Source organism: Pongo pygmaeus, chromosome 8, assembly GCF_028885625.2.
Source record: "Pongo pygmaeus isolate AG05252 chromosome 8, NHGRI_mPonPyg2-v2.0_pri, whole genome shotgun sequence".
NCBI classification, from domain to species: domain Eukaryota; kingdom Metazoa; phylum Chordata; class Mammalia; order Primates; family Hominidae; genus Pongo; species Pongo pygmaeus.
In genome coordinates, this window is record NC_072381.2 from 58,105,297 (window position 1) to 58,131,198 (window position 25,902).

Consider the following 25,902-nt stretch of genomic DNA (forward strand, 5'->3'; position numbering starts at 1 on the left):
TGGGCAAAGTGCCTGTATTCTCAGCACTTTGGGAGGCTGAGGCAGGAGGATCGCTTGAGCCCAGGAGTTTGAGACCAGCCTGGGCAACATAAGGAGATCCCATCTCTACAAAAAAAATTTTTTTAAATAAATAAATAGGCCGGGCGTGGTGGCTCATGCCTGTAATCCCAGCACTTTGAGAAGCCACGGTGGGCAGATCACCTGAGGTCAGGAATTCAAGACCACACTGGCCAACATGGTGAAACTCCATCTCTATTAAAAATACAAAAATTAGCCAGGCGTTGTGGCGGGCACCTGTAATTGCAGCTACTCAGGAGGCTGAGGCAGGAGAATTGCTTGAACCCGGGAGGTGGAGGTTGCAGTGAGCCAAGATCGCACTACTGCACTCCAGCCCAGGCGACAGAGAGAGACTCTGTCTCAAAAAATATAAATAAATAAACATAATAAAATAAAATAAATAGAAGAAATGAGATTTTTATTCTTTTTTGGTTTACAGTACCTATGTTTTCTCATTTATCACAATAAGCATTATAAGTAATTTTATTCCCCCAAAAATCATATCCTCTCAAGAAACATTTGGCTGTTTGTGTATGTATGTCTGAGTATGTGTGAAACAAGACAGTGTTGGGTACCCTGGGCCAGATCTGACAGTTAAGGCCATGGCAAAGAATCCAAAGCAATATAGCATTGTGCTCTAAGTCCAGAGCAGGGCCTGCTGAGCAGCACTGAATCAGTGAAAGGAGAACTGTCACCACTGTTAAAAAGATGCCAAACTTTTAATAACCAACTAAATGCTACGTTTTACGTGATTTTCTGTACCTTTCACTTTATAATGAATGGTTAAAAAATACAGCCTCAAAGAATGGGAGTGAGCCTACTCTAATGAATGTAAAGGTGACAGAATAATTATATCACTCTATGAAGTTACTAAAAAAGCCCAGTTGAAAAGGAAAGGGGAAGAGGAACACGGAAGGAAAGAAGGAAGGAAGAGAGGCAAAAAATGGAGGGAGAGAGAGGAAAAAAAGAAAATCAAACATATATAAATAAATCCTTATTTATGATGTTTCAAACATTCATCTCATTAGATAAAGATCCGCTCTGTAAAATGGGGGAGAAGAAAAGAAACAGATTACATATGCACAATATGACTACAATTTTAATGCTGAGAAATACATTCGAATATCTGGCAGGTGATAAACTGAAAGACAATTATAATCTTCCAATATGTGAGAACATAAACACATACTTATGTTTTTAATTTTTTTTTACTTTTCTGTAATAATAAATTTTTCCATTATGTAAAAAGGACATAGGGCTTTTATAATAAGTAAAACTTCATGTTGGATTAAGTCCTGGCACCCCTGGGAAGTTCAAATCACACAAAACCAGCTTGCATGTGGGAACCTTCAACCCAGCCCATTCACTAACCATGACAAATATCAGTGCCACCCACCCCTCCCCTCCATGCAAACCATTATGAACCAGTGTGGGTGACTGCCCTGTTCTCCCCAGAAAGTCTCATTTTGTGAGTTAAGTCTTTTCAAATACTTTTGGTACATGTGTGGTACCATCAGTCTTGGCAGCCAGCCAATTTGGGGGGCTAGGCATTGATCCAGAATAACATTCTCAATAATTTACAAATAACACTACTAATATATGCAAAGCACTAATCCGGGTACAGGATATGCCCAGGTAAACAAAACTAAAGAGTTTTAAAAAGTGACAAATTGAGATTTGCACTAGAGAAGTATTATTCTGGCTGCAGTGTAGAGAATGGATTTAAGTGAGACAGAAAAACCAGTTTTGTTGCTATTGCAGAATCCATGTGGCATATGTCAGTGACCTGATATTAATCAGTGTCAGTGAGAACAAAGAATAAGCAGTTATGAAACACACTGAGGAGTTAGACTCTACAGGACGAAAGTTAACTGAGAAGTAAGCAAGAAGCCATGGATGACTCCTTAGTTCCTGGCTTGAGAAACAAATATATGATGCTTATTAACTGAAATAAAGCATAAAAAAGGAAGGCCAACCTAAATAAAGCTGGAAAAGATTAAACAAATAAATAAAACAAATGATGGAAGCAAAACAAAAAAAGGAAAGTCAACCTCAATAAAGCTGGAAAAGATTAAATAAATAAAACAATAATGGAAGCAAAACCAAAAAGGAAGGCCAGATCTGGTAGAATGTAAAAGAATACATAGTTTTGAAGCCCAATTATTTTGATGTGCATGCTGCATCTTTGAGAAGACAAATTCAAAGGACAACTGAATATAGGGGTCTAGAGTTAAGCAGAGATTTAAATTGTGGGAGTCATTACCAAATAGATGACAACCAGAAGATGCTGAACAGTAAGTCTGACAAAACACCATAGAGTAAGATTACTGAATTCTAACATGTGCTTTAGGCAATTCTTCCCTTGTCCACCTTTTGGGGAGGTCTATGTTTAACATCAGATTTTGAGAAGAGTGACATCACAGATATCATTACAATTCGAGTAAGGGTTCAGGTAATAGGAGAAAGAAAAATGAACTTACTCTAACTTTTCTTCACCAGCTTAGAAATCATCTGCACAGGGTAGAAACTGCATTTTTACAGGAAAAGAGGAAACCATGTAGTGCAGAAATTGGTTAATGTGGGAAAGAGTTTCTATTCCCTGTTTGTTGTGGCAGCCTCTTTCACTAACTGGCAGTTCTGCACTTATTGGAAGCCAACATCCATATAGACTTGTTTTCCTTAGTAGACCATTAAAATGCAATCATTACTTGGGAGTATGACAATGAAAACCCAAATGTGTATATTCTCTGGCTTCCAGAGGCTTCCCATAAGACTGACTGGAATTAAAACTCTGAGCACATATGAGCAGGTTTACCATAGAACTTCCTTGGACTTTGAGAACACATTTCTATTCAAATGGAGTGAACTGTGAGATGGTGGGTCAGTGCTTCCTTCACACATTTCTCCTCCACTATAAATGTTTCTGACAAATGAATGGCATCATTAATTATACTGTAAAATTAATTTTGGGGGGTATACAGTTCATAAATTTTAAAGCACAAATAGATGTGTAAACACCTACGCAATTAGGATGCAGAACAGTTTCTTCACCCTGGAAGAAGTCTCTCACACTATCCAGTTATAGTTACACCCTCCTCCCATCCATACCTTCTGTCAAACACTGATCTGTTCTCCATCACCATAGTTTTGTCTTTCAAGAATATCATATAAATGGAATCATACAGCATGCAACATTTTGAGAATGACTTCATTCACTCAGCATAATGCCTTTAAGGTTCATTGGTTTATTTTTACTGCTGAGTACTATTCCACTGTGAATGTAGTTTGTGTACCAATTTACTAATGAAGGATATTTCGATTCTTTCTAGTTTTTAACTACTATACATGAAGTTATTATAAGCATGCATGTACAATTTTTTGTGTGAATATAAGCTCTCATTTTTCTATGGTAAATACCCAGGAGTAGGACCGCTAGATGATACAGTGAGTGTATGTTTACTTCTTAAGAAACTGCTAGGTCATTTCCCAGAGTTGCTGTAATATTTCACATATCAATCAGCAATGAATGAGACTTCTAGTTGCTCCGCATCCTCAACAGCCCTTAGTTACTGTCAGTAATCTTTATTTTAGCTCTTCTAATAGGTGTGCAGTGGTGTCTCAGCATGGCCTGAATTTGCTAATGATGTTGAACATACTTTTACATGTTTATGTGCCACTCTTATATCCTTTTTGATAAAGTGTCTATTCAGGTCTCTTATACATTTTTTGATTTGGGTTGTCTACTTACTTACTGTTGACTTTTAAGAGTTCTTTATACATTCTGGATAAAAGTCTTTTGACAGATACGTGAGTCACAAATATTTTCTCCTAGTCTGTAATTTAACTTTTTATTGTTTCTTGACAGTATCTTTGGTAGAACAAAGGTTTTTAATTTAATGTAATCCAGTTAATTTTTTATGGATCATGCTTTTGGCATAATTTCTAATAACTTTTCACCTAGTCTCCAGGTCATAGTATTTTAAAATGTTTTCTTACAGTTTTACACTTCACAATTACATCAAAGGTCCATTTTGGAATAATTTTTGTATAAGATGTAAAATTTTAGTCAAAGTTCAATTTTTGTTTTTTAATATATGAATGATCAAATGGTTCCAACAACACTTGTTGAAAGATTTCCTCACTGAGTTTCTTTTACATCTTTGTCAAAGATCCACAGGCCATCTTTATGTGGTTCCATTTCTCTTCTGGAGTCTCTATTATGTTCCATTGATTTACCTGACTGTCCCTTTGCCAATGTTACAGTGTCCTGATTGCTGTAGCTTTAAAATGGGTTAGTACAATTCCTCCAGCTTTGTTCTGCTTTTTCCAACAAAACATATTGGTACTCCTGCTGGGATTTTGATTGGTATTGCATCACTTTGGGATGGAGTGATGTCTTCACTACACTGAGTCTTCCAATTCATGAACACCACATTACTTTATGTATTTATGTAGGTCATATTTTTATCTAGATCTTCTGTAATTTCTTTCATAAGCTTCCTATACTCTTCAGTATAGATTTTGTTAGATTTATACCTAAGTGTTTTGGTAGATCTTATAAACAACATTGTTATATTTACTCAAGTTTATAACTAGTCATTGATGATACAGAGAAATAAGAATTGTGTGCACTGACGTTGTATCTTGCAACATTGCTAAACTCACTTATTAGTTATAGGAATCTTGTTTTTTTTTAAGTCAAACTTTTTAAAATTGCCTTTTGAGGACAATGATCCAATTGGAACGGAACACACATTTAGTAGTTCACTAGCTAATTGGACATACATGCTCAACTGTGGTGGCCCACCAGGTTTGTCCTAAACAAGCACTAATATCATTTAGTGTGAAACAAAATCAAGCAGCTTGAGCTCCATATCCAGTTTGTCCCAGTGGCATGCACTTGCTTCCTGTCCACTCAGTTTTAAGTATTTGCATGACTAATCCTGTCCAATATTAAACCACACTTAAAATCAAGAAAATGGGGGCAATAGGTCAAAGGACTAAGAAGACTCCTTAAACAACTTTGTTAGTAAGCTGAGAATACTCCAACCTGCTTCCCCATCAACAAAAGGAACTGGAGGGGTAAGTTTGTTTCAAAGGGGTTGGCATGGTGAAATTACAGTCATTTGACACTGAGGATCAAGGCATGGAGCTCCCTGTGTATCCTGTGGATTTCAGGGGAGTTTAATGAAATCAGAACAGAGGTGGCTCCTTGTGTGCCACAGGATGTGACCCTTTGGCATCTGGCTACAAAGCAACCTGCGTAATGAATGTTAAATTTAAAGCTAGTCTTACTCCCTTGTGATCTGGACCAGAAAATCAAGATGGCAACCCTATTTTCAAAGACTGTTGGTTTAGAAATGAATTCAAGGTGTATTGCCTCTCTAAATCTGTAACTTTTGAATTATTTTCCATACTCTGAACATAGACAAACTCTGTCTCTCATTTGTTATCTTCTAGAGCACAAAGAGGCTTTTTCCAGCCCAATTTATTTGGCTTGGAGCATTTGTATATATTTTTTCCAGCTGAACCATTTTAATTTCCACCAGAAATATATGAAATGTTGTTTCTCGGCATTTTCACTAGCATTTGGTTTTATCACAATTTTTTATATTGGTCATTCTATAGGTGTATAGAATGTGATTTTAATTTGCAATTTCCTAAGGGTTAATTATGATGAATGTCTTTCCATGTCCTTATTTCCCATCCATATCTCCTCTTTGGTGAAATGTCAAAGTCTCTTACTCCTTTTCTAGTTAAACTGCTGATATTTTCTATTGTTCAACTTGAGAGTTTGTTAGATATTTTGGATACGAGAACTTTGTCAGATACATGGTTTGCAAAGTTTTTCTTCCAGCTGTAGCTTGTTTTCATCCTCTTAATAGAGTTTTTTGCAATGCAAACATTTTTTATTTTAATGAGGTTCAATTTGTCAATTTCTTTCTTATGGATTATGTTTTTAATATCAAAGAACTCTTTGCTTAGTCCTAGTTCCTAACGATTTTCTTCTATATTTCTTTTAAAGTTTCATAGTTCACATTTTATATGATCAATGATCCATTTTGAATTAATTTTAATAGGTGGTGAGAGGTTTAGGTTGAGATTTATTTTGTTTTACTTTGTTTTACCTATGGATATCCAATTGTTTCAGTACTATTTGTTAAAACTGCCTCTAAACATTTTTCAAAAATCACTTGGGCATATCTGTGTAGGTCTACTTCAGGGTTCTCTATTCCGTTCCACTGATCTATGTGTCTATGCTTCTGCCAATACCACACTCTCTTGATGACTGTAACTATTAAGTCTTTACATCAGGTAGAGTAATTCTTGCCACTTTATTCTTATTTTTCAAAATTGTGTAAGCTACTCTAGTTCCCTTGCTTCTTTATATAAATTTTAAAATAAGCCTGTCTATATCTACAAAAAAGTATTTCCAGGGTTTTGATGAAAAAATTGCATTGTCTTTATAAATTTAGGAAGAATTGACATCTTAAATATGTTGAGTCTTCCACATAGAGAATGTCATCTGAAAATAAAAATCCCTTTTCTTTCTTTCTCTTGGCTTATAACACTGGCTGAACTTCATTAACTACATTGAATAAGAGTGGTGAGAATGGACATATTTGTCTTGTTCTCGAATTTAGGAGAAAAGCATTTAATCTTTCTTCATTAAGTATTAACATAATGTTAGCTGTAGGTTTTTTGAAGATGTCAAGTTATTTTCTATTAGTTTGCAAAGGTCATTAATTGATGTTATATTTTGCTACATGAAATGTCTTTTCTCCAACAATTGTTAGGATTTGTTTTCCCATAAAACTGTTAACATGATAGATTATACTGATCGAGTTTCAACCTTGCATTCCTAGGATAAGCCCATTTGGCAAATAGTGTTTGGTTTTTGTTGTTTCATTGTTTTACATGTTGGTTTCAATTTGCTGACATTATATTTTTGTTTTGTTTTGTTTTCACATGTTAGTTTCAATATGCTGACATTATATTAAGACTTTTAAGACTATCTTTATTTTGAATAAAACTCTTCAAGTTTCTCTGTCAACACAGGCTGGGAGCTATTGTCACCAGCAGCCACCAGAGGCCCTGACAAAAGAGTGCTCCCACGGTATTCACTTGCATGGATTACTTCAGAGCAGGCATTGCAGTTATGGGTCAGATTGTGGACATGGCTTCAATGAAACACACACAATGTGAAAATTTAAGAGTTTTTAAGTACTTACAGACCTTGAAGCATACAGGGAATGCCTTAAGGCCACACACAGAGCACAGGCAGGTAGAGAGAAAAAGAGAGTTTGGCAACTAGTATTATTGGGAAATAGGGTGTGGTCACTTTAAGTTCATCAGCAAATAAGTGAATGGTCCATTTAATGCAAGCTGTGGGAAAGAGAACGCTGTCTGCTAGGCAGAAGTCAGGCCTCTCAATTCTTACCTCTGGCCACCAGCTTGTCATTTGGGTGTAGTATAGAACTGGAAACTGTGTCAAGGGTGACTATGGCCTGCCTCTGCCTCTGCCTCTGGCACTAGAAAGTTTAACCTGCATTTGAAATGGCTGCTGAAGCCACATAAAATTACAAGCATGCACTACGATGTTAATGAGGGATAATGGACTGCAGTTTCCTTTTCACATAATTTATTTGTCTGGTTTTAGCGTGAGGTTATTGCTGGATTTGTAAAATAAATTGGGGATATCTTTCCATTTTCTTCTACTTTAGGGAAGAGTCTATGTAGAATTACTGTTATTTCCTCATTAATTGTTTGGTAAAATTGGCCAGTGAAACCATGTGGACAAGATCTTTTTTGGAATTTTTTTTTCCACAGAGTAAATTCTTTAATGGTTATAGGGCTATTCAAATTATCTATTTCAACTTGGGTGAAGTTTAGTAGTTTGTGCCTTTAAGGAATTGGTCCACTCAAGTAGTAAAAATTTATGTGCTTAATTTCTCATAGTTTTCTCTCATCTTTTTAATGTCTGTGGAGCCTGCAGCAGTATCTTTTTCCTTCAACCCTGTAATCTTTGTTTCACTATGCTTTTGTCAGTCTTGCTAAATGTTTATCAATTTTATTGATCTTTTCAAAGACCACCTTTCAATTTCATTGCTTTTTCTCAATTACTTTTGGGATTTTAATTCCATTAATCTCTATTTTCCTTATTATTTCCTTCCTTCTACTTGATTTGGAATTAATTTGATTTTTTACTAGTTTCTTAAGGTACAAGCTTTGATTACTGATTGGAGGCCCTTCTTCTTTTCTAATGCAAGTATTCATCACTATAAATTTCCTTCTAAGCACTGCTTTAGTTACATTCTACAAATTTTGATAAAATATATTTTCATTCTCATTCAGTTCAAGCGATCTGCCTGCCTCAGCCTCCCAAAGTACTAAGATTACAGGTGTGAGACATGGCACCTGGCTAGATGGCATTTATTTATTTATTTAGAGATGGAATTTTGCTTTTGTTGCCCAAGCTGGAGTGCAGTGGCGCGATCTCCACTCATTGCAACTGCCACCTCCCTGGTTCAAGCAATTCTCCTGCTTCAGCCTCCCAAGTAGCTTGAATTACAGGTGCCCGCCACCACGCCAGGCTAATTTTTGTATTTTTAGTAGAGATGAGGATTCGCCATGTTGGCCAGGCTGGTTTCAAACTCCTGACCTCAGGTGATCCACCTGCCTCAGCCTCCCAAAGTGCTGAGATTACAGGCATGTGCCACTGTGCCTGGTCTCAGATGGCACTTTTAAAATGGTGAAAGAAAAAAACTGTCAACCGATGGCAAAAGAACGAAGTCAGATCATTACCTCACACCATATACAAAAACACAAAATGGATCAATGGCCTCAATATAAGAACTAAAACCATAAAACTCTCAGAAAAAAACAAAAGAGGCTGGGTGCGGTGGCTCACATCTGTAATTCTAGCACTTCAGGAGGCCAAGGCAGGCGGATTGCTTGAGTCCAGAAGTTCAAGACCAGCCTAGGCAACATAGCAAAACCCCGACTTTTTTAAAAAACAAAACAAAACAAAAACATAAGGATAAATCTTTGTGACTTTTACTTTGGACTGGCAATGAATTCTTTGATACGATATTAAGAGCATAAGCAATGACAACAAAAATAGATAAACTGGACTTCATAAAAATTAAAAACTTGTATATCAAAGGACATTATCAAGAAGCCTACAGAATGGGAGAAAATATTTGCAATTCACACATTTGGTAAGAATCTAGTATCAAGAAAATATAAACAACCCTTACAACTCAACAACAAAAATACAAACAGCCCAGTTAAATGGGCAAAGGACTTGAAAAAACATTTCTCTAAAGATATACAAATAGACAATAAACACACAAAAAAGTTCAACTTCATTTGAGAATAAACGAATCAAAACCACAATAAAATACCACTTAATGCCCAGTAAGATGGTTACTTAAAGAAGGAAAAAAAAAAAAAAAGGACAGAAAATAACAAGTGAATATATTTGAAATTTCCATAAAGGGTTAAGTGATTGCCTGGTTTAAAAATAAACTCTATGAAATCTCTCAAAAAAAAAAAAAAGGCCAAAAAAGGTAAAAGAACAAAGGTTTAAAAAATAAATGAAAACAAAGAGAAAATGAAAAAGAGGCTCAACAGAGATATAACAGCCAATTATTAGAAGTTCTAGAAAAGGGGCACAGAAACAATGGAGGGGATATAATAATTAAATATGATGAACATTTTCCAGATTTAAAAGAATAATGGAACAAATTCTCCAGGAAGTGTTAAAAAATGCCATTATCTTATTTAAAATTACTAGCTGGTAGGTACCCAAAACATATTTAGTGAAAATAAATAAATCCAGACTAACACCTCATCCCCAGTGACTTCTAATCCAGTGTTCCTATCTCCCACTCTCATTGTGACACCCAAAAATTCCTACTCCAAGAGATTCAGGTAAACTGTTTCTGGAAGTGTGGGAAATACATACACACCATGGAATACTACTCAGCCATAAAAAAAGAATGAGATCATGTCTTTTGCAGCAACATGGAACTAGAGGGTATCATTATAAGTGAAATAACTCAGAAACAGGAAGTCACATATCACTTGCTCTCACTTATAAGTGGGAGCTAAACAATGGGTACAGCTAGACATACAGAGTGGAATAACAGACACTGGAAACCACAAAAGGTAGGAGGATGGGAAGGAGGTGAGGGCTGAGAACTTACCAATAGGCAAAATGATCACTATTCAGGTGATGGGTATGCTAAAAGCCTAGATTTCACCACTACACAATATACGCATGTGAAAAATCTGCATCTGTATTCCCAAAATATATAAAAATTAAATTTAAAAAATCTTTCTGGAAAATAGGCTCAGGCCATGACTCTAACTCTCTGTAAAACTCAAATGGCCAGATGTGGTAAGAGTGACCAACTTTAAACAAGCTTACAAAACATCACCAGAATACAGGCACTGTACAGAAGAAACTTCCTTAAAATATATTGGTTCCCAGACCAAGAAAACAGAACAAGGCTCTGTGAATATGTCTACATAAATTCTTCACAAAGAATACCCTATGAAACAAAATTATTACTTAAAAAAAAAAGTCTGTTCATCACTGTATTCCCTGTGAATTATTAACCACAGAGGGTAGACTTCAGCTACAGCTCAATTCTTTACAAATTTCTCTTCTGCTCTCCAGAAATGATCTTAGATTTTTCTCTATCCTTCCCCGGAACAAACCTACCTTAACACCCAGGAACTTTAAAAATAAACAGGTATAAATTCAAAATCTGAGAAATAAAGAGGAAGAAATGAGTAGGAAAGTACGTAGCTCCTTTGAAAAGGCACAAACAAATTCTGTTTCATTTTGGGGTCTCCATGCTGAAATTATGGCTTCTCAAAATATTTTAAGGATTCTACTACAATAAAAACAGGAGTTCCAGAGAAATGAAATAATTTTCCTGATAAGCAGAATCATCCCTGTAAATATGATAGCTTACATGGCAACGAGGGAATTATGCTTGCCAGTCAGCTGACCTTAAAATAGAGGTATTATCCTGGATTATCTGAGGGGGCCCAATGTATAATAATCACTCAGAATGGAAGAGGGAGGCAGAAGACAGACAGAAGGAGAATGTTCAAAGAGGTGCAGTGTTGCTGGGTTTGAAGACAGAGGAAGGAAGTCATGAACCAAAGGCAGTTTTTAGAAGTTGGAAAAGACAGGGAAATGGATTCTTCCCTCCAGTCTCCAGGAAGGCACCTAGCCTTGCTGACATCTTGATTTTAGCCTGCAGAGACATGTGTCTGACTTGTAAGCTAGTATCCTCTCTAGGATAGTAAGATAACAAACTGTGTGTTGTTTTAAGCCACTGTATTTGTGGTACTTTGTCACAGCAGCCAGAGAAAACGAATACACCCTGTTTCTCAAATGCTATAATTAGGCTTATTTGTTTCTACTGTTTTAGAGTCAATCCTATTCTTACTGCATTCACTTTCTATAATTTAAATATTTGTTCCTTCCTTTCTGTGATGCCTTACAGAAGGCTGAAACAGAAATAGTCCACTACAGAAGCACATTAGCACCTGAAAAAGAAGAGTCAGGTGTGACTGGTGGGACTTCTAATGGTTGCAGTAATGTAATATGTTGTAGACCTCAGCAGTAAGCTCAAATCAAGTTTTGCTTGACTGGACTTTACTTAAGCCTTTTAAAATTTACTTTTTTACTTCAGCCTTCACAGGTTTCAGATGAGTAATTTTAGCTATACTGATTATAACAGTGGATGGCAGACTTCAGTTAACATATATATTTAATAAATCAAAATGCCAAGTGCATTAGTGGTATGTGTAGTCTTTTTGTTAGATGAGAGAAAATGAATGTATTGAGTGACCTCAATTCCTTCAGCAGTCAGAATTTCCTTATTTTAGGCTCAATTTTCTGTCCTCAAACCAGTCAAGTTACAGTGCATCCATCAGTGCCCATTTAACCTGAGGACAGCCCCATCACATTTTTGTATATTACATCAAATGAAGTTTCAGTAACATTTTTTAAAAGCTTTTCTTTTTGTTCTGTTTTACTGAAGAATTTCATATCTTAAGGACATTATACTTTGGGGGAGGTGGTAATAAAAATATCATAGGATGATTTTATCAGTAGATTATGGTAATACCAGAGATGTATTAATCAATGCACTTAAGATTTACCAGTAAGCTTTAGGTAAGAGTAGAAAGTGACTGGAATGTTCTAGGAAAATAGAATACCATGCATAACAACTATCATATAGTAATACTGACTAGCACTTTTATATGCAGAAGTTTCTAAACAACTGAATAGGAGCTGGTATGGACACAAGTAAGGTGGTGGATATGTTTTTTATCTAAATTACAAAAATAATAATGCTCTACACTAGCATAGTCATTACGGCAGTTTATAACTGTAAAATATTGGAAACAATCTTGATGCCCATTGTTGGGAGAGTAATTGAATAAACAATGCACAATCTACAAAATAAATAGTAATACAGCAGTACAAAAAGAATAAGGATGATCTCGGCCAGATGTGGTGGCTCACGCCTGTAATCCCGACACTTTGGAAGGCCAAGACGGGTGGATCACTTAAGCCCAGGAGTTCAAGACCAGCCTTGGCAACATGGTGAAACCCCATCTCTACCAAAAATAAAAAAATTAGCCAGTCTCATAACCCAGTCTCAAAATAAACAAACAAATACATACATAGGTTACAATTTAAAGATAAAATATTTTTTAAAAGAGAAGAAAAGGGAAGATCTCTATGAAGTAACATGAAATAAATAAGTACTTTAAATAAACCATGATATGGGCAGAACCCAAAACGAAATACAAATAGCAACAAATGAACCTAAAAGTATTACAAATGAATAATACAATCACACTGAAAGGATTGAGAACTAAAAGAACTAACATAAGTAAACTTGGAAAACAGTACTTATTGTATTCTGTAAGGTTAAGGTTTAAAAAAATGCTAAACAAATATTGTAAGTTAGTAAATCTTTTTCATAGGGTGTAAGTTAGCAATTCTGAAACTCTGTGTGTATATAATATAGTATAAATATAGTATAGTTATGGTATATAATATACCATAAATATATACTATTATCTATAACTATGTATAAATATATACTATAATCCTTACACACACACACACACACACACACACACAGTGTTGAATAACTAAGTAAATATATTGTGGTTGAGAAACCAAGTTTCTCACTTTCTGAGAAAAGGCTTAAAAATAAGAAGAAAGGCTAGAACAAATTCTGTGGCATTTGATTGGAGTCAAAGGTATCCATGTGAACTCTTGGTCTTTATATATGTAGAAATGGATACAGAAATAAATATAGAAGAGAAGTGTGTGTGTATACATATAATTGTCAGTTCTGTCTGCCACAATAACTAAAAGCAATTACACCTCAGTAGCAACAAACACACCTAGGCCCCAGATCTTGGTTTCTAAATCTCATTCTTCAATAAAAATCTTCCTTGGAGACATGACGACTCAAGGGCTAGGGCAGGGAAAATACAAGATAAGCCTGGAATATTTTGTGGTCATATGAGACACTACTTATTCAGCTACAGCTGAAATCTGGGTTTCCCAATGGTTGGTCTAATGTTCTCATGCTATTTTCTCCTTCACCATGTACTAAAAGGTAGAAAGAGGTTCCACAGACCAACTTTCCTATCTGTGTCTCCATGCAACCCAACTTAAGCTACCAAGCTGGCAGCTTCTGCTAATACAGGTTGCCTGACTTCCAAGACCAGGAAAGGGATAAAAGATTGCGGAAGTACCACACAAATGCCACTAGAAGTTGAAGAGCCTGAAAGCAATACTTATAATCACCATAGGACAATAAAACCGAATAACCTAAATTGAAAAATATTTAATTACTTATTCAGGCTAGAATAGCAACTTCAACAACTCCTAAAATTCATTCAATTAGTGAAAGACTCTTAGCTTCAGTGTCCTCATTAACTATAACAATTTTGTAATAGCTACTTGATCCAAATCGCAGAATTCAATATTTTCTCCAAAAATATTACCCATTATACAACTACTCTATGCCAGGTACTATGCTAGGTAAAAGGAACATATTACACTCTGTTCTTTTTTTTTTTTTTTTTTTTTTTTTTAAGACAGGGTCTCACTCTGTCACCCAGGCTGGAGTGCAGTGGCACAATCATGGCTCATTGCAGCCTCAACCTCCTGGACTCAAGTGACCGTCCCACCTCAGCTTCCCAAGTAGCTGGAACCACAGGCATATGCCACCATGCCTGGCTAATTTTTTAGTGTTTTGTACAGATGGGGTCTTGTTACATTGCTCAGTCTGGTCTCAAATTCCTGGGCTCAAGCAATCCTACCACCTCAGCCTCACAAAGTGCTGGAACTACAGGCATGATCCACTGCACCCCACCTACTCTGTTTATTAACAAATTACTTTTAAGTTCACTGACTTTTTCTCTGCAACACAGGCTTTGATCAAGAAGGAGTTTAGGTAACCCAGTAACTTCATTTTTATGAGAAAAAATGTTCAGAAAAAAAGTACTCTGTTTATGGTCACATGTATAGGCGGGGTGTATGAGGATCTGATAAAGAAATATTTATAATATTTAATGTTATATCTTTCTTATTTTAAAAATCTGATTTATAAATATCATTTGTCCTTTCAGTTTGAGATACTGAATTTTCCTTCCTTTCCACCATCTTACTTCCCTGGGGTCATTTCCAACTACCCTCTACGCCACACCCTATACTCAGCATTGCTGATATTCCTCTCACACATCATGATTTTGTGATATACTCATGCTGTACATGCTGTTCCATACACTAAAATGCTCACCATCTAATTTCCTTGGCCAACTGGTAAAACTTGCACTCATTCTTCAACACTCAACTCACAAGTTAACTTCCTCTTCAAAAGCTTCTGAATGACCCCCCTAACACACACACACACACACACACACACACACACACACACACACACACTTTCCTTTTGTTATTTCAAGAGCACATGCATACTAATCATTTATAAATTCATACTATGATCATGTGTTTATAATTTATCTGCCTATCAAATAAGATTTTGAACTAATTAAGGACAAGGACAGCCTTATCCACCTCAGTGTCCTCAGAAATTAAGAGTATGCCTGGAGCATAGTAGAAGCTCAAGAATTATTGAACTGAACTTCATATTGTAACATACTTAATCTATAAGAAACATTAATACTGAATGAAGAAAAATATAATTATGTTTAAAGAATCACAACAACTACATTTCATACATTTAAACTTTTCTTCACACAATTAATATAACATTAAAGTTATATTAATAGGACAAAAAGATCTATACTGATAATTAAATGTACATGGAAGATTCACTACTGAGTTGGAGTAGCTCCCTTCTATTCGTTCAAATTTTGTAACTCAATGTCAAAGCATACCTGAAAGTATCAATATCAGTTTGAGATTTCTATTTACCTACATTAGGACCATCTCAACTTTCTATAAGCTGTCCCTCCACTACCACATCTATGCTAGCATCACATTTTTAGTTACTTGCATCTTGCTATTATGACACGTGATACCTTAGAAACTTACTTTGTAAATAGGTTATGTCATAATGTATATAGAAAACTAAGTGAAAAGTATTAAACAGTACCTTTAATTTTTTAAGGGTTAACAAGGATTTATTCACAGGAATACATGTAAGTAGAGAAAAATAACAGAAAAGCTAAACAAATGAAATGAAGAGGATCCAAACCAACTTTCACTCTGTAGCTTTTAACTTGCAACCTATGTGCATATATCTACGGCACAGAGGGCCACCAACATGCACCAAAATACAGCGTAGGAACCCAGCATTACACCCATTAACTTAAACATATCTTTAAGATCATGCTTTGAACAAAAAAAAGGAAGCTTAGAAGGCAGTGTGTTGAGTGGGGATAAACACTGATATACAGCAATCATTTTTCAACTTCTACAATTGTCTTTATGTGCCAACTGACATTTATGCAGCCTTTTACACATCTTTTACCACGTAATTTAAATTTTAGAAATTTTGATAGAATCATGAGTAGTATATAACCATGCAGAAAGCACATCACACTGACAGCACAGAGGCAAAGATTTTGTACAGGTATATCAGCTTTCCACATTGTGCAGGTTACACACAATGCAATATCAATCTTATTCCTAACAGATCCTAAAAAAGATATTTCAGGGACTAGCTGTAAGCTACAGTACTTTATATATCTATATTCTTAATGAAAATAAAACCCACAAATCTTAAGAAGGAACAATTTAGTGTAGCAGGGCTACACTAAATTGGTGAACTGCAACACAAATTGCTGCAACATAGGTAAATGAATACCAATCTCACTCTATGTGATGCAAGCATGCTACTTCCCCACTAATTTAAATTACTTTCAACCACTATGAGCCAGAAAGCATGCCTAACCCTTAAACTGCACTTTAAAAAATAACATATTGGCCTAGAAATTAAATCTAATGAAGTACAACCATCAAATTATATCCGCTACATTAATATTCAATGCAAAATTAAGATGTCATCTTTAGTTTGATATACCAAACCCCATTTATTCCACCCAGCCTGCCCAGCCCAAAAAAGGTAAAAGGAGTGACTCATTTGGCATTTTACAGGGTGCTTCATTGTTCATGTTTGTTTTATTTCCAACTTTTTTGGGGTACCTTAAATTGTAACTTCCAAGAACCTGCTTCTACTATGGGAAGGCAAGCTGATTTTAACTATATTAGTTCTGTTTGTGCAGTTCTTCATCAACATGCAAAACAAAGCCCCATCATGTGGGAAAACTTGGATTAAAAAAAAAAAAAAACTTTAAATAAAAAAAAAAAAAAGCTTTCTTTACTATTTGTAACTCCCATTCTTAGGTTTCCTTTATTATGCGCTATAGAATTGTTCCTCTTTCTTGTCCCTATGCATCCTTTATATGGTTCCTGTTTTGTTACAATTCTCCATAATATTCCACAATGTGCTGTTTTGTGAGTAGACTGAGCAGATTTTTTTTTTTTTCTTCTTCAAATCCAGTGCAGAGTTGTAATTGGAGACATATTTCCACCCACAAAGGCTCCAGGTGTTAAAATGTTTCCCAACATCGACTTAACACAGTGACAGCAACACCTCCCTCCTGCCCCTTCCAGTAGGGTTGAGATTGTAGTGTATTCCCTACTGGTTTACCCTTCCCCCCATAAAGGGTAGCATTTTCCCTGGGTGCAGAGGCTCCCTCATAGTCTCCAAGACTGAAGGACCCCTAATTTTGGGACTGCAGCTTACGTGTATTAAACACCATAAACAGCTGCAAGACGCTCTTTTTAAGGGAAGAGGAAACTGGTCAGAGAAATGCCTCCAATTTTTATCGCCTACTTGATTTTTAAACCCATGAAGGATCTTACACCGAACGTGTCTCTGAGATCATCTTTTGGGTTAATCCATGATGCAACAACATCACAAAAAAAATATAAAATCTTGGATTACACCACTGGAATTCACAATGATCATGGTATAAATTCCACGGAATGCTGAATCCTTTTCCTTATTGTCTCTTATGTTTCTCAGAAAGGTGCACCAGGGTCTTCATACTGCTGTAGCATGGAGGCCACCTCTTGAAGACACACGTAACCAAGACGACCAATCGTTATTGCTGTATTCTCTAACAATGTCTTTGGTGTGTTGGGTCTGTTAATGATTTCTACAAGCTGGTGCAACACCATAGGAATATAAGGCTGCATCTCTATACCCATTTGAATGGAGATTTCTCCAACTGCCCATGTGGCATTGTTGCAGACTGAAATGAATTCTGGATTTGGGTTGATTCCCAGTATTGGCATGAAATCAGCTATACAAGGCTTAACATGCTGAAAGCAAGCTTTTGTGAGGTCACCTAACCGGGCAAAAGAACTCTGTCGAACTTCTAGCATTTTATCCTGCATCCACTGATGCATTAGTGTTAGGATGTTACTTTGGGCTACCAGCTGTTCAATGCTGCCTCCAAGTCCTTCAGCCAGGCCACTCAGTAAATCAAGAGCCAGTATCATAAAATCTTTATCTGGAGCTTCATATTGATCTGGTTGAGCATTGTTTAGCATGGCTTGCGCAAGTTTTCCTCATTGTCTCTTACACAGGTTCACAGTATGGAAGAAAGCCAGACTGCAGTGCTGTGGCAACTGAAGATAGGCACTCAGGTAAAGGGAAGAGATCCTTATCTTCACCATTTAATATGTTCCATTTCTGGGTCAGTGGAGGCATTAGCATCTGAATATATTCTGGTTTGTTTGAATGATGTCCTACTGAATCTGCTAATGTTCCTAAGGCATTGTAAAGCACGAGCAGGTTCTTATGCTGGTATTTACTAAATGCAAAGACCAGGGTATCAAGTATCTAAGCAAAGTGAGTAACAGGTTCTGTACAAGCCTCCTTTTCTGAGGCAGCAAAGGCACTGCAGGCAGCTTCTTGTACTCTCTTGTTGCTCTCCAGGATGTGCTTTAGCAATTCACTCATTAATGGCTTCAGGTACGTGTCTGGTGGCTGGCTGACTACCCAGTGTGCATAGCGGCTAAGAGTCCAGCATGTTATGGAATGTATAAGAGCCTTTTTATCAGTGAGGCACTGAATAAGGTGAGGAATAAGCTCAGGCAAGTATGGAATAATGCCCTGCATGCAAACTTCAGCAACTGCTCCTAAAACCAAGATGCCTGATTCTTTAACAATTCATTCATGATGAAAAAGTAATTCTTTCAAAAGGGGTAAAACATGTGGCAGCAGTTCATCACGATACACATTTCCAAGAACATCTAGGGCAGCAGAACATTTTCTTAGATTCCAGTCAGAAATTGTATCATCATCATCAATTTCATCATCATCATCATCTTCCTCTTCAATTCCATCTTCATCATATTGCTGAGCCACTGTCCTTGATCAGTGAAAACATGGCCATGTATCTTGAGTCTTACGTAGAATGTACTCAACTATATTATGCATGTGAGGGAGTAGGCGATCCATTCAAACTTCAAACCATCACAAGTGCTCGGCACACATTTTTCCGTGCCTCTGGTTCTTCATCACCAGCCAATGCAAAGAGATTCTCAATAAAAGAATCAATGTGCAACATTAGAGCTTGAGTCCTATTGATGATAAACTGACTGACACATGCAACAGCATGAGACCTTATTTCTGGACTACTGTGCTTTAAGAACTGTAAAAATTTGGGAATCATGATGTTGAAAGGATGATCTAAAACATCACTACCTAAAATCTCAGCAGAATCTTTACAAATCTTTTGAAGGGTGCCAAATGCTCCCTCTGTACAGGTGTTGTAATCTTCAGCATCCAACAGGCTACAGAGTTTTGGTAAGAGGTCAGGCCAATTCTGCAATTCTCCCTTGGAGGCTATGGTTGTGATCAAAATACCAATGGTGGCTCTAATCAGAGGAGAGGAGTCATCAATATTATTTAAACATTCACTTTTAATAAAAGTCTGTTATACCATTTGGGAAGTTCTGAAAGTGTGCTTTCACATTATTCTTCAAGATGAGATCTTGTGGGTTCATCTTCAGATTTTAATTTTGTAAAAACAAAAATCAGTTGTTAAAGTCTGGATATTTATTAAGTTGTTCCAGTTTCTGTTGCACAGTTCTCTGGATGGTGGTGTCTGGGGACTGGGACTCCTTCAACAGCTGCAGGATTTGCTGAAGCTCGTGCTTGTCAGGTTTTTACTCATACTCCATCTTAGTTTGCTGGGGTGCCCTGAATGGCAAAACCCAGCGGAACTGCTCCTGGCAGCCCAGCCGCCAACGTCGTCGTCTGCTGCTGCTGCTGCTGCTGCTGCCGCCGCCGCCGCCACAGCCACCCAGCGCCAGTACTTTTAATTTAAATGTTTCTATTTATTTTGAATTAAAAGGCAGTATTTATCAAACGTCATCATGACATCCATTTCAGCAATTATTTATTGAGTCCTTACTTGGTGCCAGAAACTTATAGGAGAGACAAGAGAGATAACAAAGTATCAACGATACATTCAGGAACATGTAGTAGTAACTAGAGATTAAAAGTGACTAGACAGACTGAAATAAAAGTGAGAACAGATTATGAAAAGAAAAAAGCCAAAGCGCAGATGTGACATAGAAGGAATGGGAAAGCCACAAGAAAAGTAACAAGTCAAACTGGTGATAAAATAATTTGGCAAAATGAATGAAAGCAGAAACACTAGTTATAACTTCTAAAGGTAGGGAGGTGATGTTTTTCACCACTACAGTCAATCAATAATGGAATTTGGTCAACTGTACCCTCTAAACCCATTTTCAAAACTACTCACCCCGCCAGATCTCCACTTTGCCACCACAATATCATAAGCTACTACCACCTCTCACTTGAATATTAGCTTCCATGATCCTGTCTAGCTCCCCTCTAATTCAATCTTCATACAAAGCATTTTAAAAATGTAAACTGAATGAAATTTTTTGCAATTTAAAATTCTCCAACTGCTTGCCTTCAGTTTTTAAGGCAAAGATCCAAATCCTTCAAGCTCTATAAAAGCTCTGTACTGACAGCCTCCTCTCCTGCCACTTCTTTCCTCTGAGTCAGTGCTCAGGATATCCCGGCCTTCTCATAGTTCCTCATACACTCCACAATCCCTCCTGCCCTTTCTTAAAGCATTCAACATTCTTCCAGCCATAGCAAACAGAAAGCAATTTTTAAAAGCAAGCTGAACATAAATGAATGAACCAAAAAGAAACATATATAGAAAACCCTCCATATACTGCCTTTTCTCCTTTTGTTCTCAGACTCTACTATAGTTTGGTACAAAGATAAAAACAAGTGCAGAAGCAGATCATCTGAATGTTTGGTTTTCAAAAAAGGTTTCTCCAATAAGAGTCCAAGTAAACCATTCTCCAAAAGGGAGTCTTTTGGTAACAGACAGAAAATAGAGAACAGCGCTAAACAGGTTCTTCTTTACCTTAAAGGAGAAACCTAGTATAAATCTATGGTGGCAGTAAAAACAATGACTTGGGAGCCAGTTGTTCCAAGTTTTACTCTGCATTGCTAGAGTGACTATATGACTTTACCTTTCTAGGCCTCACTATCTTTATTTATGAAATAAATGCATAAGACTAAATAATCTCTATGACCTTGATCCTATAGCATCTAATTTTTCTGCATATAAAATACACTACAGCTTTGCCAAATAGTAAAAGGCCAAGTGAATGGAAGAACGGAGGTCTAGGTGCTTTCCTAGAGCATCCAGGGGAACACAGCCTTGCCCCAGTGGGACACATTTTGGACTTGAGATAAATACTGTTTTAAACTACTAACTGTGGTAATATGTCACAGCAATGAGAGAAAACTAATACATTAATAGATTTACAAATGTGTTTTTTATTCAGTCTGACCCTAATTACAAAAAAAAAAAAAAAAAGTTCTGGATACTTAGCACCCTTAATAAGATGCTTTTAAAGGGCAGTAAATTCTTTATCTCTACAAACATAGTATCATATGTGCTATCTTTTTCTAAATAAGCAATGTTTTTCCCTTTTCAAATAATTTTGAAATAGATGCTTCTCCAATCTTCAGGGTTGAGCTTATCTCAGGATTCTTACAAATCCTTCCAACATTAGTTGCCGTGCACTTTCATGACTGATTATAATTAAACACTATCACATAAACTGACCATTAAGATAATCTAATTTGGATTCCCTAAAAATCAGAGTTTACACCAAATTTTGAAATATTGTTTGAAAAAATGAAGCTTTTAGCTCTCTGCAGACTTCTAGATCCAAGCTTCCATATTAATCACACTAAATGATCCAGACCCTATAAAGCGTATTACACACAGAAGCATTTTTCATGATTTTTTAATGTCATTCATTATGATAATAAAGCAGATATATGCCTGGCCAGGCACGGTGGCTCACACCTATAATCCCAGCACTTTGGGAAGCCAAGCCAGGTGGATTACTTAAGATCAAAGCTCGAGACCAGTCTGGCCAACATGGTGAAACCCTATCTCTACTAAAAATACAAAAATTAGCCAGGCATGGTGCTGTGTGCCTGTAATCCCAGCTACTCAAGAGGCGGAGGAAGGAGAATCACTTGAACCCAGGAGGCAGAAGTTGCAGTGAGTTGAGATCGAGATCATGCCACTGCATTCCAGCGTGGGTGACAGAGCAAGACTCCATAAAAAAGAAAAAAAAAACAACAAAAAACAGATACATGTTAAGGTCTTAGAATATTTATACTGCATCTGTATGATTAAGATTAAGATGTCCAAGATCATCTCCATAAATCCTCCTTCAAATAATCCATGTATTAATAGTGTAGAGGTTTCAGAGCCCAAGTAGGATGAGAAAGACATCGATATGGAAAAGGATATGGTGGCAGAAGTGAAGTGGGTTATAAAGAAGGAAATTAATCAAATAAGAACAGTCGTGCACCATATAACAACATTTTGGTCAATGACTGCATATAAAACTGGTCCCTTAAGATTATAACAGAGCTGAAAAATTCCTATTGCTTAGTAACATAATGATGTTGTAACTGTCATAACATCATAGTGCAGTGCATTACCTTTTCTATATTTAGATATGCTTAGATACACAAATATCATTATTGTTACAATTGCCTACAGTATTCAGTAAGGTAACATGCTATACAGGTTTGTATCCTAACAGCAATAGGCTAATATCACATAGCCTAGGTGTATAGTAGGCTACAATATCTAAGTTTGTTTAAGTACATTCTATGATGCTTTCACAACAATGCAATTACCTAACACATTTCTCAGAATGTATTTCCATTGTTAAATAATGCATAACTGTAAATATTTTAAGGATAATAATGGGAGTCAGGCTTATCACTGTCAGAGATGGGGACTGCAAATATAGAAAGGGAAAAAACTAGAATTGAATCCTGTGGTGTTAGGATGGAATTGGTGGTATTAGTGTGAATTCATGGTTTTCAAAATATATAAATAATGTGGACATAAATATTGATACATGTGTGTGGAAGTATATATGTATATATATAAATATATTCCCTAGCTCTCACCACTGAAGATGCCTGTGAGCAGCAACTTTTCAATAGCAGTGAGCATATCCAGCCCCCAAAACTTGGCTCTGAAACAGCATTTCCTAATAAAAAGAACAAGGGCCCTAGGAGAAATCACTCATTCCAGGCCTAGGGCAGAAAAAAAATGAAAGATGAGACTAAAACATCTTGTACAAAAGAGCAAGGGAGTGCTCAAAGAATTATGAGAGAAGAGAAAAGCACAGGAGTCTGCTTGAAGGAGCACTCACTGGCCAGGAGACTGAAGACACTAAAGTCCCTGATTAACAAAACCAGCGTGTGATTCTAACACGGATCTTTTTACTATAGAAGATATTATTGCCTTCAGTTTTTGGCTCAGAAGAGGCCAAGGTGCAACTCTCTTTGGTTGTACCAAATCCAGGTTCATCCGACACCAGCGGCCTCCACCATGCTGCTGAAGTTCCACCCCAGCTTTGAGATCAAAGTTGTATATCTGAGGTGTACCGAGGTAAAGTCAATGCCACATCTGCACTGGCCCCCAAGATCGGCCCACAAGGCAACCAGTACCTCGAAGGATCTGAGAATTACAGTGAAACTGACTATTCAGAATAGACAGGCCCAGATTGACGTGGTACCTTCTCCCTCTGCACCGATCATCAAAGCCCTCAAGGAACTGCCAGGAGACAGAAAGAAACAGGAAAATATTAAACAAGGTGAAAATATGACTTTTGATGAGATTGTCAACATTGCTCGACAGATGTGGCACTGATCTTTAGCCAGAGAACTCTCTGGAACGATTAAAGAGATCCTGAGGACTGCCTAGTCTGTGGGCTGCAATGCTGATGGCCGCCACCCTCATGACATCATAGATGACATAAACAGTGGTGCGGTAGAATGGCCAGCTAGTTAAGAAGCACAAAGGAAAATATTTCAATAAAGGATCATTTGACAACTAAAAAAAAAAAAAGTTATTGGTCAGATGGAGAAACTTGAATGGGGTCCGAGGATTTGGTGGTAGTAATGCATTCATGTTAATTTCATGATGCGAATGGTTATTCTGTGATTATACAGGAAAATGTTCTTATTTCCAAGACATATACATTAAAGCAGAAGTCTCTAACCCCTGGGCCATGGACCAGTACCAGTCTATGGCTGGTTAAGAACTAGGCTGCACAGCAAGAGGTGAGCAGCAGGCAAATGAGCATTACTGCCTGAGCTCTGCCTCCTGTCAGATCACCAGCAGCAATAGATTCTCATAGGAGAGTGAACCCTATTGTGAACTGCGCACATGAGGGATCTAGGTTGCACACACCTTATGAGAATCTGATGCCTGATGATCTGAGGTGGAAGGGTTTCATCCTAAAACCATCTCCATCTGCACTCCAGTCCATGGAAAAACTGTCTTCCCCAAAACCAGTCCCTGGTGCCAGAAAGTTTGGGAATTACTGTATTAAAGTATCTGAAGGCCATAGGGCTTCAGGTAGGAAGCTTATGTGTAAATGGCTCAAGGGGGTAGGGGGGGAGTCATCTGTACTTTTTGCTGTCACTTTATAATACGTACAAGTACACTGGTTTCTGCATCACTTTGTAGAGATCATCAACACCATCTATCCAACCCTTCCCACCACTTCATGAGTACGAATGAATGTGGAAAATAACACTCTACAGTGGCCTCAGTAGAAAAGATCAAAAAGGCTACGTATCCACAGTGAAAGGACAAATGTAAACAAGGCAAAGTCCAGCCATGAAATAACCTTATGGATCACAAACCAAACTTTGAGACTTTATTCTAACCCAAAGCAATAGAATCTAAACATACATACTAAGAAGAAACTTAATACTGATGCAGGATGTACGATAAAACCTGAGTTAAAGGGGCATAAACATCAGAAAATGAGAATTTTACTGAAGAAAAGCCCAGGCCAGGCGCGCTGTAATCCCAGCACTTTGGGAGGCCGAGGAGGGCAGATCACGAGGTCAGGAGTTCGAGACCAGCCTGGCCAGCATGGTGAAACCATGTCTCTACTAAAACTACAAAAAATTAGCCAGGCATGGTGTTGTGCGCCTGTAATCCCAGCTACTCAGGAGGCTGAGGCAGGAGAATTGCTTGAACCCAGGAGGTGGAGGTTGCTGTGAGCCGAGATCGTGCCATTGCACTCCAGGCTGGGCGAAGAGCAAGACTCTGTCTCAAAAAAACAAAAGAAAAGAAAAGTCCAGTCCTTGTCTTCAAAATTACTTTAGTGTGGCCGGGCGTGGTGGCTCACGCCTGTAATCCCAGCACTTTGGGAGGCCGAGGCGGGCAGATCACGAGGTCAGGAGATCGAGACCATCCTGGCTAACATGGTGAAACCCCGTCTCTACTAAAAATACAAAAAAATAGCCGGGCGTAGTGGTGGACGCCCGTAGTCCCAGCTACTCGGGAGGCTGAGGCAGGAGAATGGTGTGAACCTGAGAGGCGGAGCTTACAGTGAGCTGAGACTGCGCCACTGCACTCCAGCCTGGGCCACAGAGCCAGACTCTGTGTCAAAAAAATAATAATAATAAAATTACTTCAGTGCAGGTATGAAGATCAATACAGAGTAGTATACTATAAACTGAAATAAAGTGCCAAATGTAGGAGGAAGCAACATGATTAGAAGTAGGAAGAAAGGAGTAATTAATTCTAACTGGAAAGAGCCATTTATCGAGCACCTTTCCTACACACACTAAGTCAGTATCACAGCACAGAAAGATGAAAAGAGGCTGTCCTCACGATGTAACAGGAAGG

General features: G+C 37.3%; 1 protein-coding gene and 1 pseudogene across 10 annotated transcripts in view; both read right to left on the reverse strand.

Annotated features, from left to right (window-relative positions):
• The window catches only part of CCSER2 (coiled-coil serine rich protein 2), a 192,420-nt gene that overhangs the window by 109,048 nt on the left and 57,470 nt on the right, over nt 1-25,902 (reverse strand). The gene's annotated exons all lie outside the window — the stretch shown is intronic.
• LOC129044881 (transportin-1-like) lies at nt 17,396-19,846 on the reverse strand (annotated as a pseudogene).